This window comes from Bos grunniens, chromosome 17, assembly GCF_055505025.1.
Source record: "Bos grunniens cultivar Pamir isolate PY7600 chromosome 17, Bosgru_T2T1.0, whole genome shotgun sequence".
NCBI classification, from domain to species: Eukaryota; Metazoa; Chordata; class Mammalia; order Artiodactyla; family Bovidae; genus Bos; species Bos grunniens.
The window spans coordinates 65,519,079-65,535,094 of NC_141181.1; the positions used below are offsets into that span (position 1 = coordinate 65,519,079).

Genomic DNA, 16,016 nt, shown 5'->3' on the forward strand with positions numbered 1-16,016 from the left:
CAGGACTCAGTGGTGTGGCAGCAAGGCCTTTGCCAGCCCCCAGTGGCAGAACAGGGATTTGAACCCACTGCCCACCTGCAATTTGTGCGTGTTTGGAGTCAGGGAGGTTGAGCAGAGAAAACACGAAGGTTGGTGAGGTTGGGTCATGATGCAGCAGGGGTAAACCCAGAGAGGCTTCCAGGAAGAGGCAGGGACAGAAAGGAGGAAGCTGGCCAGGAAGAACTGGGGAGAGAACTTAGAGATAGCACATAACATATCAGAACAACCACTTTTTACCAGACCCTTTACAAGTGCTGGGCGCTGGGGAAGCTCTTTTGTTCTTTTCTAAATTCTTTACAACAGACCCAGGGGATGCTACTTCTGGGACCCTTGATTCTGCAGTTTATCAAACCAAGGCTTCAAGGAGTCCTACTGCCCAAGCCCACTACTCAAACTCCTGTCACTTACAAGGAAGCTCAAAAACTTTGAATTGAGGGATAGACACACACAATTTTTTTTCCCTTCAATGTGATGGATATTTTATTGAGCATTTTCTGTGGGCAATTCAAAAGAGCCCCTGCCCTTAGGAATTCACTCTGCAGAAATCTGGTCCACCCAATGGGAGGAAGGGAGGGGGAAGTCAAAGTGCCACAAATATGGAAATGACTCTGGATTGACTTCTGGGAAGTAGTTATCACCATTGCATTTGCTGATTGCTCAGTTGAGTGACCTTTGAATCTTATCTCCACTGAGAATATAAAAGACGTCCCCAAAGCCTGCTCTTTGGATGTTTACATCACTGAGTCAGAAGAGATACACACACACACACACACACACAGTATAATAATATATATAATGTTATATGTGATGACATACATCATGGTATTCCTATAATAATATATATAAAGACTTCCCTGGTTAAGACTCACTCCATAGAGTCCAGTGGTTCTACTACAGGCGGCAAGGGTTGGATCCCTGGTCCAAGAACTAAGATCCTGTGTTCTCTGCAACACAACCAAAATAATAATAATAATAATAATATATGTGTATTATTGTGAAAATAACACGTAACATGCCAAACACTTCAAAGATGGCAAAATGATTTTATGTAAAGTAAAATAAAATCCCACCCAAGACCCCCAGTCCCACTCCTCAGAGATAATGCAGTCAGCAGTTTCCCTTGACTGTCCAGAAACTTTCCACGTCCGTATGCTCTGTTTACTTCCTTCCAAGCCCTTATCACACTCTTAACTATTAAAAATTTTTTTTTTTGGTCTATTCTGGAGCCAGATGGAAAGAGTTGCATCTTGGTTCTGCCACTTATCAGCTCTGTGACCTTGGGCAGGTGACTTAATCTCTCTGAGCTGAAGTTTCCTCTTTGGTTTTGCTGTTACATGGTCACCAAGCCATGTCCTGCTCTTTGCAACCCCATGGACTGTAGCCCGCTAGGTTCCTCTGTCCATGGGATTCTCCAGGCAAGGATACTGGAGCGTGTGCCATTTCCTTCTCCAGGGGATCTTCCTGACCCAGAGATTGAACCTGTGTCTCCTGCATTGGTAGGTGGGGTTTTTTTTTAACCACCGAGCCACCAGGGAAGCCCCTTGCTCATTGGTCAGTGGGATGATAGCGGGTCTCGCCTCTGGGGGTTGCTGTGAGGAGGGAAGGAGAAGGCACATGGTCAGTGCTCAGTGTGTGTTGGTTGGTATCATTATTCTTATTCCTTGCGGTGGTTGCAGTGGAGTTGGTATTGCTTCTTGTCCCTCTAGACAGCCCTCCAAGAAGGTGGAAAACCCTATCTGTCTTCACTGCTATTTCCTTGGTGAATAGTTGTGGAATAAACAGATGAGCAACAGCAATCATAAGTCAAAGAATTTCACACAGAAGTTAAACGTAGATCTGAGCCCATATTAGACTGAGCTGACTTACTGTACTCTTTTGAAAAACTGAACAATGCGCCAAGGCAGAAAGGTGCTGTTGGTTACTGAGCAGATGCCCTGCTGCTGGGCATTCTGAGTGGTCTGTTATCTTGCTGTGACACCCAGTGTCACAGTTAACATCCCTGGTCATGTGTCTTTGCATACCTGTTGCACTCGATAAGAGGACAGATTCCAGGATGGGGAACAGTTGCAATAAAAGATATTTAGGATGTCGGTCTTTCCTGTTTGTAAAATGGACACAGGGTGCTTGTGACCATTAGCAATAAGGTCTGTGAAACACTTGGCAACAAGCAGATGACAAATAAATGATCCTGTGAGTGTGCAGTTGGGGTGGGGGTTCCTGACTGGGTTAGAGTGAGGAGTTCTGCAACACTTAAAGTTGGTTACAGAATTAGATATGAACTCCGGGAGTTGGTGATGGACAGGGAGGCCTGGCGTGCTACGATTCATGGGGTTGCAAAGAGTCAGACACGACTGAGTGACTGATTTGATCTGATCTGATCTGAACATCTCTTCGGAGAAGGCAATGGCACCCCACTCCAGTACTCTTGCCTGGAAAATCCCATGGACGGAGGAGGCTGGTGGGCTGCAGTCCATGGGGTCGCTAGGAGTCGGACACGACTGAGCGACTTCACTTTCACTTTTCACTTTCATGCATTGGAGAAGGAAATGGCAACCCACTCCAGTATTCTTGCCTGGAGAATCCCAGGAATGGGGGAGCCTGGTGGGCTGCCGTCTATGGGGTCGCACAGAGTCGGACACGACTGAAGCGACTTAGCAGCTGCAGCAGCAGCATCTCTTGGGAACATTGCAGAGAATCAAGATCCAGACTGCTTGCGTTCAGACCACAGCTCCATTATTCTCCTGCTGTGTGACTTTGGGCAAAGTAGTTAACCTCCTGGTGCCTCAGTTTCCTCATCTGTAAAATGGGAGTAACAGTGGTGCCTGCCTCCTGAGATGGATGAGCATTAGATGAGTTAATACATAATGCCCTACCTAAAAAAAAGATTAAATGAACTTATGTATAAAACAGAAATACACCCGAAAACATAGAAAAAAAATGTATGGTTACCAACGGGAAAAGAGATGGGGGAGGGATCAATTAGTAGTTTGAGATTCACAGATACACATGACTATATGTAAAATAGATGACTAATAAGGACCTACTGTACAGCACAAGGAACTAAATATTTTGTAATAACCTATAAGGGAAAAGAATCTGAAATACAACTAAATCTATAAACTATATATATATATATATATAAAACTAAATCACTGTGCTGTACACCTGAAACCAAGCACATTATAAATCAACTATACATCAGTTTAAAAAAATATATGCAAAGTACATAGTGCCCTGTAATGAATGTTCGTGTGTTAGCTAATGTTGTCATCATTCTTATTTATGATACTGGTCTGGTTGAGGTTAACTTCTGGTTCTTGGAGCTCCAGGGCCTTGGGGAAAGGAGTGACTCAAGACCCCTGCTTCAGTGTGTTTCCCCTTCTGCTCTAGCTGGAGGGTTGTCTGTTAATAGATCACTGTTTACAGGACTCTCTGTCCCCAGGGCAAGCCTTGACCAGCCCACTCTGGCCGTGGAGGGTCTCGGATGCTCTGTGCTTAAGGTGTATTCACACTGCTCCATTGGGAAGGCTATTAGCGGGTTTCAGGGAGCCCGTGGCTACGAGGATCGGCCAGAGGCCACCGGGGCTAGATGCAGGGTTAGAAGTCACGTGTTCGTTCAGTGAATGTTTATCTCGTACCTGTCACTTGGCAAACCCTGTGCTGGCCATGGGGAAGATGGGATCTGCTGGATTTCCAGAGGGAAAGTCTGGAGTGGGAGTGCTGTGTGGCCCTGCGTAGGTCGCTTCACCTCTCTGAGCATTTCCGCATCTGTGCAGTGGGTCTCAGATGGGCCACGGTGTCCCTGAAGGTGAGAGAGGACAGTCTTTGCCTAGTGTGTACCTGGCGGCCTCTGCCCTGGCCCCTGGACCCCTAGAGGTTTGGGGGAGACGCCTGAGCCTGCCGTTCCTCCGTCTGCGGAGACCTGGCTTTTGAGAACATTAAGTGTCACTTAGAGTAGAAGAAGGTCAGGTAGAGACTGCTCATTCCGTCCCAGGCACGGTGCTCATGACTGTTTTATTTGATTCTCATGTCCCCACATTACAGGTGGGACCACTGAGGCTCGGAGAGGGAGTCCCATGCCCAAGGCCACTGCTGGGAAGAGGCGGTGCTGGTCCTTGGCAGCCTGTCTCAGCCCCTGTGCCCTGCGTCCCTCCTCTGTGGCCGCCCTGGAGATCAAGCGGGCAATGCCAGTGTTCTGTCCCACCTCTGCTATGCCATTTCTGTGTGACTTTGGGCAAACGACTTTTCCTCTCTGAGCCTCAGTCCTCTTCTACAGAAAGAAGACGCTAAGATTTACCCCGTGGGGTGGTTGTGGGGTGAGGTGAGGTAACTGTACACATCAGATCAGATCAGATCAGTCGCTCAGTGTCAGACTCTTTGAGACCCCGTGAATCGCAGCACGCCAGGCCTCCCTGTCCATCACCAACTCCCGGAGTTCACTCAGACTCACGTCCATTGAGTCAGTGATGCCATCCAGCCATCTCATCCTCTGTCATCCCCTTCTCCTCTTGCCCCCAATCCCTCCCAGCATCAGAGTCTTTTCCAATGAGTCAACTCTTCGCATGAGGTGGCCAAAGTACTGGAGTTTCAGCTTTAGCATCATTCCCTCCAAAGAAATCCCAGGGCTGATCTCCTGCAGAATGGACTGGTTGGATCTCCTTGCAGTCCAAGGGACTCTTAAGAGTCTTCTCCAACACCACAATTCAAAAGCATCAATTCTTCGGTGCTCAGCCTTCTTCACAGTCCAACTCTCACATCCATACGTGACCACTGGAAAAACCATAGCCTTGACTAGACGAACCTTTGTTGGCAAAGTAACGTCTCTGCTTTTGAGTATGCTATCTAGGTTGGTCATAACTTTCCTTCCAAGGAGTAAGCGTCTTTTAATTTCATGGCTGCAGTCACCATCTGTAGTGATTTTGGAGCCCAGAAAAATAAAGTCTGGCACTGTTTCCACTGTTTCCCCATCTATTTCCCATGAAATGATGGGACCGGATGCCATGATCTTCGTTTTCTGAATGTTGAGCTTTAAGCCAGCTTTTTCACTCTCCACTTTCACCTTCATCAAGAGGCTTTTTAGTTCCTCTTCACTTTCTGCCATAAGGGTGGTGTCATCTGCATACCTGAGGTTATTGATATTTCTCCCGGCAATCTTGATTCCAGCTTGTGTTTCTTCCAGCCCAGCGTTTCTCATGATGTACTCTGCATATAAGTTAAATAAGCAGGGTGACAATATACAGCCTTGACGTACTCCTTTTCCTATTTGGAACTAGTCTGTTGTTCCATGTCCAGTTCTAACTGTTGCTTCCTGACCTGCATACAAATTTCTCAAGAGGCAGGTCAGGTGGTCTGGTATTCCCATCTCTTTCAGAATTTTCCACAGTTTATTGTGATCCACACAGTCAAAGGCTTTGGCATAGTCAATAAAGCAGAAATAGATGTTTTTCTGGAACTCTCTTGCTTTTTCCATGATCCAGCAGATGTTGGCAATTTGATCTCTGGTTCCTCTGCCTTTTCTAAAACCAGCTTGAACATCAGGAAGTTCATGGTTCACGTATTGCTGAAGCCTGGCTTGGAGAATTTTGAGCATTACTTTACTAGCGTGTGAGATGAGTGCAATTGTGCAGTAGTTTGAGCATTCTTTGGCATTGCCTTTCTTTGGGATTGGAATGAAAACTGACCTTTTCCAGTCCTGTGGCCACTGCTGAGTTTTCCAAATTTGCTGGCATATTGAGTGCAGCACTTTCACAGCATCATCTTTCAGGATTTGGAATAGCTCAACTGGAATTCTATCACCTCCACTAGCTTTGTTTGTAGTGATGCTTTCTAAGGCCCACTTGACTTCACATTCCAGGATGTCTGGCTCTAGGGGCCCCGCCCCATAAAAAGATAAGAGTTTGTAAAATCTGTGTGTAAGTTATGCCAAGGAATGAGTTTTTGAATTGCTATATAAATCTTCCCTGTTTGTAGTAGCAGAAATAGCAGTAAGTCAAAATAATAATTAGCATTGATGGACGGCTTCTTATAGTCTAGTCCCTCATGCGTTGTTTTATCCGGTCCGTTCTCGGTGCTGGTGTTCCTGTTTTACAGTTGAGGAAACTGAGTTCCTGCGAGGTGAACCTCCTCACCCAGAGCTCCCGGCTAGTGAGAGCCCCTTCGCATGTGTATCTCCTTGGCAGTGCCACAGCCGTACTTTCAAAGGCTCCAGGTCAGGGCTGCAGCTCCCAGCCGGCTCTGTGTTGATGTTTCTTTTCATTTTGCTTCCTTAGTGACCAGAGCCCTTTCTGAGGGCCGTCCTGTTTACCCACGGCATGGTGAGGCACTGCTGGGGGAAGGAAATGCGGGGTGTGCGGGGCCCCCTGGGGGTGGAGAGGCCAGTTGGTGCGTTGGGTACACCGAGGCCACTCCAGGAACTCCGCTGCCCCTCTGTCCGGACATGGAGCCTGGCCCCGGTGGGCGCAGTGCCTGCCGAGCCCTGCCCAGTGCCCTGGACGGGGCCGGGGAGTGACTGGGTCGAGGAACTCCTAGGGCCCTTGACCTGGGATGCTGCCCCAATTTGCCCTCTCCCTTTCGCTGTGGGCCCCAGCCCTAGAAAGCCCCAGTCTTGTTTCTAGAATGGATTACCTGCTGGCCAGGGGCCGCGTCTGGCACGAGAAGGGGTCCGGGGCCCTGGGAGAGAGCACGGACTATATTAGAGTGAGCTCTGCGTCCTAGTCAGGCCCCCAGAGTGCTAGCACCAGCTTCCCTCCTGTATGTCCTTGGGTAAGCCCCTTCCCATCTCTGGGTCTTTTTCACAGGAGGAGGGAAGAACTGGATGAATGAATCCCAGAGCCTCTTATTCCTGCTGCACCTTGTGGGAAGAATCAAAACCAGACCTTTACCTGAAGCACACCAGGCTTTCCCGACCTTCACTGTCTCCCTGAGTTTGCTCAGACTCATGTCCATTCAGTCAGTGATGCCATCCAACCATCTCATCCTCTGTTGCCCCCTTCTCCTCCTGCCCTCAATCGTTCCCAGCATCAGGGTCTTTTTCCAGTGAGTTGGCTCTTTGCATCAGGTGGCCAAAGTATTGGAGCTTCAGCTGCAGCATCAGTCCTTCCAAAGAATACTCAGGGTTGATTTCCTTTCAGATTGACTGGTTTGACCTCCATGCTGTTCAAGGGACTCTCAAGAGTCTTCTCCAGCACCACAGTTTGAGAGCGTCAATTTTTCGGCACTCAGCCTTCGTTATGGGAAAAACCATAGCTTTGACAGACTTTTGTTAGCAAAGTGATGTCTTTGCTTTTTAATACACTAAGTTTGCCATAGCTGTTCTTCCAAGAAGCAAGCATCTTTTAATTTCATGGCTGCAGTCACTGTTCACATTGATTTTGGAGCCCAAGGAAATGAAATCTGACACTGTTTCCACATTTTCCCCTTCTATTTGCCATGAAGTGATGGGACCAGTAAGACCCCGGAAAAACCACCGTTGGTTGGATACTTACCGTGTGCTATAACTCCTTTGCTAGGGAAGTGTTACATGTCTGTCTGCCTGTCAGTCCTCAGAATGACTTGGAGGTGGTATTACTAAACCCCTTGTACAGATAAGAAAACTGAGCCCCAGAGACCTAAAGCCTTCCTCAAGGTCATGTAGCTTGAGGCAAGAGGTGGCGAAGGCTGAATCTGCACTCAGGTCTGCCTCCTGGAAAGCCACCACCCCTTACTCAACGCAGTGGGTCTTCCCACCTCCCCCCAGAACTGTGTTGGAAACAGCATCTCTCCTTTCAGAACTTCCAGGCCAGAAGATCCCTGTCCTCCCTTGAGATAGCTGGTCATTTTCATCTTTGTTATTAAGCACCTACTGTGTACCAGGGCCTGGGCTGGTTCCTGGGTGTCAGAGCGGCCTGGGACACAGCTTCTGCCCTCCCGGAGGAGAGAGATTGCCGGGGGTTGGTGTGGAGCCTTGTGCCCAGTGCTGTGATGGGAGGCGTGGGGCCCATGAGGGCACCAGGGTGGGGATCGTGTTCTCCCGGCCCCACCTTCTGGCAGCCTTGAAGCAAAACCATTTCCCTCGACACGCTCAGACTTGGATGAGACGGGAACTTTGGCAACCAGCAGACCACCTCCTTCCTGGAGAGGTGCCGCGTGCCTGGTCATCGTCAGATTTCACTGCAGGGAGGAGGCGATAAGACGTCCAAGCGTCGCCTCTCTCCGGATGCCTTCATCACAGTCCCTCTGCCTTCCTTCATTAAAAGGAGGGGATGGGGTGGGGGAAGGGGGGACAGCAAAAAGCTCTGGAGGAATCGTTGGAATGCCCAGAATGCTGGCTGACCCGGCAGAGCCAGTGTGAGCCATCTGCCCTGGCTTTAGTCGGTGCAGCTGGGCAACCTCCGGGGCTTTCAGGGTGTCACCCAGTTCCCATGCCGAGGCATCAGCCCACCAGGATGACATTGCTTGGTTGGGAGCCGCGCTGCCCCAGGGTCACCTCCTGCCTCTGTTTTGTCCCATGGCATCCCCTCTCTGCCCTGGTGTCCACACCCATGGAGTGGGGTGCCAATGCCTGCCCTTCAGCCTGGCCAGGAGCTCCCAGGAGGTTCTGTGGGTGACCTTTGGGGTGAACGGCCAGTCTGTTGGAGCGGGTGGTGATATTAGGTAAAGCCCCCACTGTGTGCGTGCATCTCTCTGGGGTTCTTTACCTTTACTATTTACCCTTGGCCGGCCCTTCTGCCTTAACGCAAGCACGTGCCTGTTCAGTCGTGTCCGACTCTCTGCGACCCCATGGACTGTAGCCTACCAGGACAGGCCCCTCTGTCCATGGAATTGTCCAGGCAGAAATACTGGAGTGGGTTGCCATTTCCTCCTCCAGGGGACCTTCCCGACACAGGGATCAAACCTGAGTCTCTCGTACCTCCTGCGCTGGCAGGCAGATTCTTTACCAACCGTGCCGCCTTGAGGTGGTGGCAAGGTAACTGTTCAGTGCTCCACTGGGTAGCTCTCAGTTCATTTTCCAAACTCATCATTTTTATTCTCTTTATCTTTACTACAATACATTTAGTAGTACTTATTGTAGTAGTGCTCAGCTGGGCTTGGTAGTACTCAGCAATAACACGTGCTCATCGTCAAATATTTAGAAATACAGATAAAAAAGAGGAGGTAAGCACTCATATAATCCCACATTCGAAAGATAACCAGGGCTCATCTTTTTCAGTGTGAGTTTTAGACTCGTATTTGAATGTGTGATGGAGAGACATCAGCACCGCATGGTAGACAGAATGTGGGCTTCCTTCTCCGGTGGCCTGGATTCAGATCTTGGCTCTGGAACCTCCTAGCTGTGTGACCTTGGGCAGGTCACTTTCCCTCTCTGAGCCCCAGTTTCTTTGTGAAATAAGATGGCTGTGAGGGTCAAATGAGCCGCTGTCTGTGAACTGCTTAGTGACATGCCTGGGATACAGCAAATGTTTACGAGCTACTACTGTTTTATATGAATGGGTATTTATTCTCATTTTGAGGGCTGAGGCCCTTTCTAACAATGCTGTCATCTGTAACTGGTGGGTTTGGACCTTAGGCTTGGGGGGACACCCTGACCACCTCCTCCAGGCAGGGCCCGTGGTGGGGGCTGGAGAGAAGGGGGGTTGGGCCAGCTGGTTTGGCCGACACAAAGCACCCAGGCACGCTCACAAGCCGGTCCTGATCTTTATCGCTCAGGGATGCTTCCTGTCCCCACTGAGGCCTGGGCGTTTGTCCAGATTAAAGCCTCTGGCCATTCCCATCAGGCTGGAGGCGGCCCCTGTAAATGAGCTCAGCGAGAACCCTTCTTCCTCTTCCCTTGGCAGCAGCAGGGATTTCAGAAGGATGGGCTCACCCACACCTGGGAAGAGGGACAGGGTCGGTTGGCCCCCTCTAAGCAGGCCTGAAACCACTGGGGACCCTGAGGGCCCGGGAGAGGAAGGGGCTTGGAGAGCCGTCAGGCAGGACAGTTAGCAGAGCCTGGCTTTCAGAGGTGAGTTGGGGTTGGTGATGTCCATGGGGGTTAGCTCAGTGACCACAGGGGGAGTTAAACAGCCTCATCGGCCTACAGTCTCTGTGCGTGCGTGCGTGCGTGCGCGCTCAGTCGTGTCGGACTCTGAGATCCCGTGGACCGTAGCCCGCCAGGCTTCTCTGTCCATGGGGTTCTCTAGGCGAGAATACTGGAGTGGGTTGCCATTTCCTCCTCCAGGGGATCTTCTGGACCCAGGAATCGAACCCGCTTCTCCTACTTGCCCGGCGGATTCTTCACCACTGAGCCACCTGGGAAGCCCCTCCTGCTCTGTAAACTGGGGCTGACAGTAGTCTCACCTGGGAGGGTGGTGGTTCTGTGATGAGTGGAGGTCCGAGCACAGCTGGGCCCACAGTCAGTGCCGCCGCCTCCTCCTCTTTATCGTCATCTAGTACATTTAAGACGACACGGAGCCAGACGCTATGCTGAGTATACTCGCCAGGATATGGACGCGATCTAAGTGTCTACTGATGAATGAATGCATAAAGATGTGTTGTGTGTGTGTGTGTATGTATGTATATATATACATGCATTACTTCCCAGTCATGAATTGTCATTGTCATGATCATCATTATTTTTTAAACTGTATGGATTTTGGTTTGGCTGTGCTGGGTCTTTGTTGCTGTGCGTGGGCTTTCTCTAGCTGGGGCGAGCGAGGGTTACTCTAGTTGTGTGCGGGCTTCTAGCTGCAGTGGCTTCTCTTGTTCTGGAACGTGGGATCTAGAGTGCTTGGGCTCAGTAGTTTGTGGTGCATGGGTTTAGTTGCCCTATGGCACTTGGGATCCTAATTCCTGTCCAGGGACAGAACCCATGTCGCCGGCATTGGCAGGCAGATTCTTAACCATTGGGCCACCAGGGAAGTCCTTGTCATTGCTATTATTAATGCTGTTGTCTTGCTGTCTGATTCCACGCTGCTCTGCAGTATGTTTAACATGGCTTCACACGTCTGAGCCTGTGATGAAACAGGCTCACTGAGTCAGTGATCAGTAATAGGCAGCCTCAGTGATTATTAGGATTAGTCTTGCTGGCGCTACACGCAGCCGTTGGACAAGAGGCTGCTCCCTCGCCAAGGTCTGTAATCTGGAGCGTCTGCCCCATTGAGTGTTCTTCTGGGGCCGATCTTGAAAACCAGGTTTTCCTCATCCGTTTCCATTTCAGTGCCATGCCAAGTTGCCACGCCTGGTCCCCCTTCGGCGGTCCTCCAGGCTCTGTTTATCCACTTCAGCTGCTCTGAAGGGTGGCCTCCACGTCTTGGGGGTTCTGCTGGGATCCTCCGGACTGAATGTTGTACCCACAATACGGTACATCCCAAATATCTCTCCCAAATTTGGAGGTAATCAGTCTGGCTGTTGTTGTTGGGGGACGGTACGAAATTTTCCCCCAGAAACTGTATTTTTAGGGAGTGGATCATGGAGGCAAGGTGTCGGGAGGATCACTGGTCCTCTGGGCTGCTGGCTTGGGCTATGGCTGGAATCTTCCTCCACAGCTGGTTTGGTTTGGGGATGGGGGTTTCCTGTAACAGTGATTGCAGAGGCAGAGCGGCCCTGGGGACTCTGAAGTTCTCGTGTGTCTAGTGTGAGTGGAGGGGGTAGAGTGGGCGGCTGGAACAGGCCAGGACCCCAGCTGGGTTTCCCTTCTATCTGAAATCCAAGATCATACTACAGAAAGATGCTGCGTACTAAATATAATTCTTTGGGTGGTTCTCTCAGTACCAAAGCAAGACAGAATCATTGTAGAACACAAGCAAAAAATAAAAACCATCCAAAATATTACCACCCAGGCAATAGCACAATGATTTAACAACCGTGAAAATAACAATGTTTATTGAGGACTTGCTAAATGCTTTACATGTTTTATCTCACTTCACCTATTCAGAAAATGGTACTCATGAGAGATCTGAATTTGGGACCCAGTGCTCATGATCCTATGGTCAGAACCACCCAAAAGATCTGGTCCCTCACTGATTCTTCCATCAACCCGCTAGGATATGCCAGACACTGTGCTAACCCGTTGTACTCTCATGGTGACTCAGAGAGGCAGGAATTCTTGTTCCCATTTTCCAGATGAGGAAACTGAGGTCTGGAGAGGTCAAGTCCCTCGCTGATGGTCCCTCAGGAGGTGGAATTTGAGCCCACATAGAGCCTGTGTTTTGATGATTTAATGCATCAGTTCTGTTCCCCAAACTCCAGTCATTCTTATATACCTTGAAAATTTTTCATCTTTATGTACTACCTGGGACTGTTTCTCAGTTAATGTTTTTCTTAAACTTTACTCACTTTTTTAAAATAAGAGCTTTATTGAGATACAATCCACATACCATATGATCATCCATTTAAAGCGTACAGTTCAAATTACAATTAAAAATGGATCCAGCAACTCCAGTTCTGGGTATTCATCCGAAGAAAATGAAAACACTATCTTGAAAAGATATCTGCCCATCATATTGATCACAGCATTATTCCTAACTCCAGTCATGGAAGCAGTCTAAGTGTCTACTGACGAATGAATGGATAAAGAAGTGGTGGTATATATATGTATACGCACACACATACATACAGTGGAATATTGTGTATGTGTGCGTGCTAAGTCGCTTCAGTCATTTCTGACTCTTTGCAACCCCATGGACTGCAGCCCGCTAGGCTCCTCTGTCCATGTGATTCTTCAGGCAAGAATACTGGAGTGGGTTGCCGTGCCCTCCTCCAGGGGATCTTCCCTTCCCGACCCTGGGATCAAACCTGTGTCTTTTTCATCTCCTGCATTGGCAGCTGGGTTCTTTACCACTACAGCCACCTGGGAAGCATACAATGGAATATTATTCAGTCATAATAAAGAGTGAAATCTTGCCATTTGTGACAACATGGATGGATCAAGGGCATTATGCTAGCTGGAATTAGAGAAAGACAAATACCATATGCTCTCATTTATATGTATAATCTAAAACAACAACAATAAAAAAAGCCAAAACATAAACAACACCTCCAGTTCATAGATGCAAAGAGCAGGTTGGTGGTTGCCAACATGGGGCGGAGGCTGGGGTTGAAATGGCTATTTAAAAGGTACAAACTTCCATTTAAGAAATAAGTCCTGGGGATACAATGTACACTGTGGTGACCATAGTTAATGATAATACTGTATTGCATATTTGAAAGTTGCTGAGAGTTGATCTTAAAAAGTTCTCATCATAAGAAAAAGAAAACTTTATGTATGGTGACAGATGTTAATTAGATTTATTGTGGTGATCATTTTGCAATATATATGCATAAAACTAATAATGTATGTCAATTATACTTTAATAAAAACATTAAGTGAAATAAATTAAGAAAGTATACAGTCCAGTGGCTTTTAGTATATTCACAGAGCTCTGCAACCTTCACCACAATTTGAGTACATTTGTATGATCACTAAAAAGGAATTTTGTACCCATTATCAGTCATTCTCCATTTCCTTCCAATTACCCCAGTCCCTGGTAACCATTAATCTACTTTATGTTTCTGTGGATTTGCCTATTTTGAACATTTCATATGAATGGAATCATGCCGTATGTGGTGTTTGTGCTGACTTCTTTCGCTCAGTATTTTCAGGGTTCACTCATGTTGTCATGTATATCAGGACTCCATTCCTTTTTAGGGCCAGATAATATTCTATTGTATGGCCAGACCACATTTTGACTCATTTTTTTTTTAAACTTAAAAATATTTTTTAAAAGTGTTCATCCTACTAGTTATATCTGATCTAAAGCACAGAAAAATACATCCCCTAAAGAATTTTTTTTTAACTATAGCCAGAGATTTATTACATTCTAATGCAGAACATTTGTAATTGCAATCTCTTAATTAAAAAGCTTCCTCTCTTTTTCTTTGTATGATTTTTTTTTTGTCTCTTTTGTTTGTGTGTGATTTGCAAAACTGTTTTGAAACTGGAATATGTGTGCACAAGTCTGCAAAGACTGCAAATTTAGGTTATGGTAAATGCTTTACAAATTTCAAAAAACTGCCTACCACAACTGGGCCTTTACAGTGCTTTTTTTTTTTTTTTATCAAAATATTTTGATGTCAGCCTTCCCTCCACTGCGTTATCACCATGGTACGTACACTCTGTGCTCTGATGTACTTGGGACTTTCCCTCATAAACTCTTAACAGGCCATCCCCACCCCAACCCCCCTACCCGGAGTGTGCTGTTTTGTCGTATTGTTGTTATACTGGGGGAGAGCGGGTGTGATGAGATATTTTCCATTATGTCCCATGAATGAGAAAAACACATTCTTCTGCTACAACTGAGGAGAGACTTAAATTTCAGCATTAGTTGCTCCTGTGCTGAATACTGCTCTCATCCACATGCTGGATGGAAACATATGAAGTGTCATTTTTGTTGGCCAGCTAGTGGTGCAATGTTGTGATTTCATACGGCACAACCTGAAGATGACCCCGCTAGGTCAGCAATAATTTGGTCCCTTTATTTTGCAGATGAGAAAACTGAGCCCTAAGAGGGAGGTGACTCTGCAGACACAGCCAGGACGGGCAGAACTGGGAGCCAAAGTCCCTACTCAGTTCTTCTGGCCTCCCTTGGCTCTTGGTGACACTGCTGACTCACCCGCGGTGGATGGGAGCTTTGGCTTATTTTTTCAGCGGCAAGGATGGGTTTCTGTCCTCACCAGCCTTGCTCCCCTCCGTTCGGAATGGGCCGGCCGTGTGACTGGCCTCGTGGCTATGGGCATGCCCTGCCGGAGGCCGCTGGCTGGAGCTCGAACAAGTTTACCCATCTCTGGTCTCCAGGGCCCCCCACCACCTGGTCCTTCCTGTCCTCATCCTGAGTCAGTGACTCAGGGCTCTCTGCCCCCGCTGCAGCCTGGAACGCTGAGCTGGGTGCATCCCTCCTGGGAGGATTGGTCCATATTCAGCAGCTCCCTGTCTGTGGAGGGGGATGGCAGCATCCCCAGAGGCAGGCATTGGATCCGGGCCCTAACTAGTCTGTCTGGGGTTTTGTGCCTTCCCGTTGGAAGCTTTTCTTTCCAGGGGAAGGAACAAAAGGCCTTGAGAGGATGCTGTTTTGCTCAAGGTCACGCAGCCAGCCAGGAGCTGCTGTTCTCGAGAGGAAATGTCAGGATTCCTGCTGCCTAATCCCTACTTCTTTCCACCTAGTACCCTCCCCCAGCCCTGAACCCTTCTGTGGTTGGAGGCAACCATCCTTGCTGCCTTCCCCGACCCCCAAGCCCACAGCAGATTTGTGAGCTGGCTTGGGGTACCACGGCTCCTGAGCGCTCTGGGTGGAGCTTCAGGACCCACTGGCCGCCGCCAGGTGATGTGCAGAGCCCACCGGGCAGGCCACGGCTTGAGGATGCTCCAGCACTCAGCCACCCCAGCAGGTGGAGGAACTGGTTTGGGCCCTTTCCCCACCCATCTCCCCACAGGCCTGGCCCCGACTCAGCCCACAGGCCACCTGGCTCTGGCTGGGCCCAAGTGTGCCGGGCTTTGCAGGAGAAACGCTGCCTGTCTTTCCTGCCCTAGGAGGACAGAGCTTCCTGGGGACCCTGCCAGTGGGGAGGGGAAGGGGGAGACATAGGCAGGATAATTGGACCCCCAGAGTCACAGCCTGGTGAGGACGACCACAGTCCCACAGAGAGACAGACCCCAGTTCCAATCTTGCCCCTGGACAAGTCACATCAACGGAAGCCTCTGCTTCCATTTCCTCATCGGCAAAATGGGTGTGATAGTGAGGCCAACTTCAGAGGACTGGTAAGGATGGGGCCTGTAGTAGCAGCTCAGAAAAATGGTCTTGGAATCAGGGACGGGCAGATGGAGCTGAGCAGGCAGGCTCTTGTGTCCAGAAAGCCTGGGCTCATTCTTTGGCTTCACCACTTGCTGCTTGTTGTTACTCCGGGCAAGTTCAGTCCTCAGCCTCAGTTTCCCTGTCTGTACAATGGGGATGAGAGGAAAGCCGATTTGCATGTGCTGTTAGGAGGAT

The 16,016-nt window shown here is 48.8% G+C and overlaps 1 protein-coding gene across 4 annotated transcripts in view; it reads left to right on the forward strand.

Annotated features, from left to right (window-relative positions):
• Window positions 1-16,016, forward strand: part of KIAA1671 (KIAA1671 ortholog) — a 185,324-nt gene that overhangs the window by 2,998 nt on the left and 166,310 nt on the right. The window contains exon 1 of one of the 4 annotated variants that reach the window (XM_086346036.1): window positions 9,852-10,018. The exons of the other annotated variants lie outside the window; for them this stretch is intronic. The gene's annotated coding sequence lies outside the window, so the exon portion shown is untranslated. Of the gene's footprint in view, window positions 1-9,851; window positions 10,019-16,016 lie in introns of those variants that run through there. 4 annotated transcript variants of the gene reach the window in all.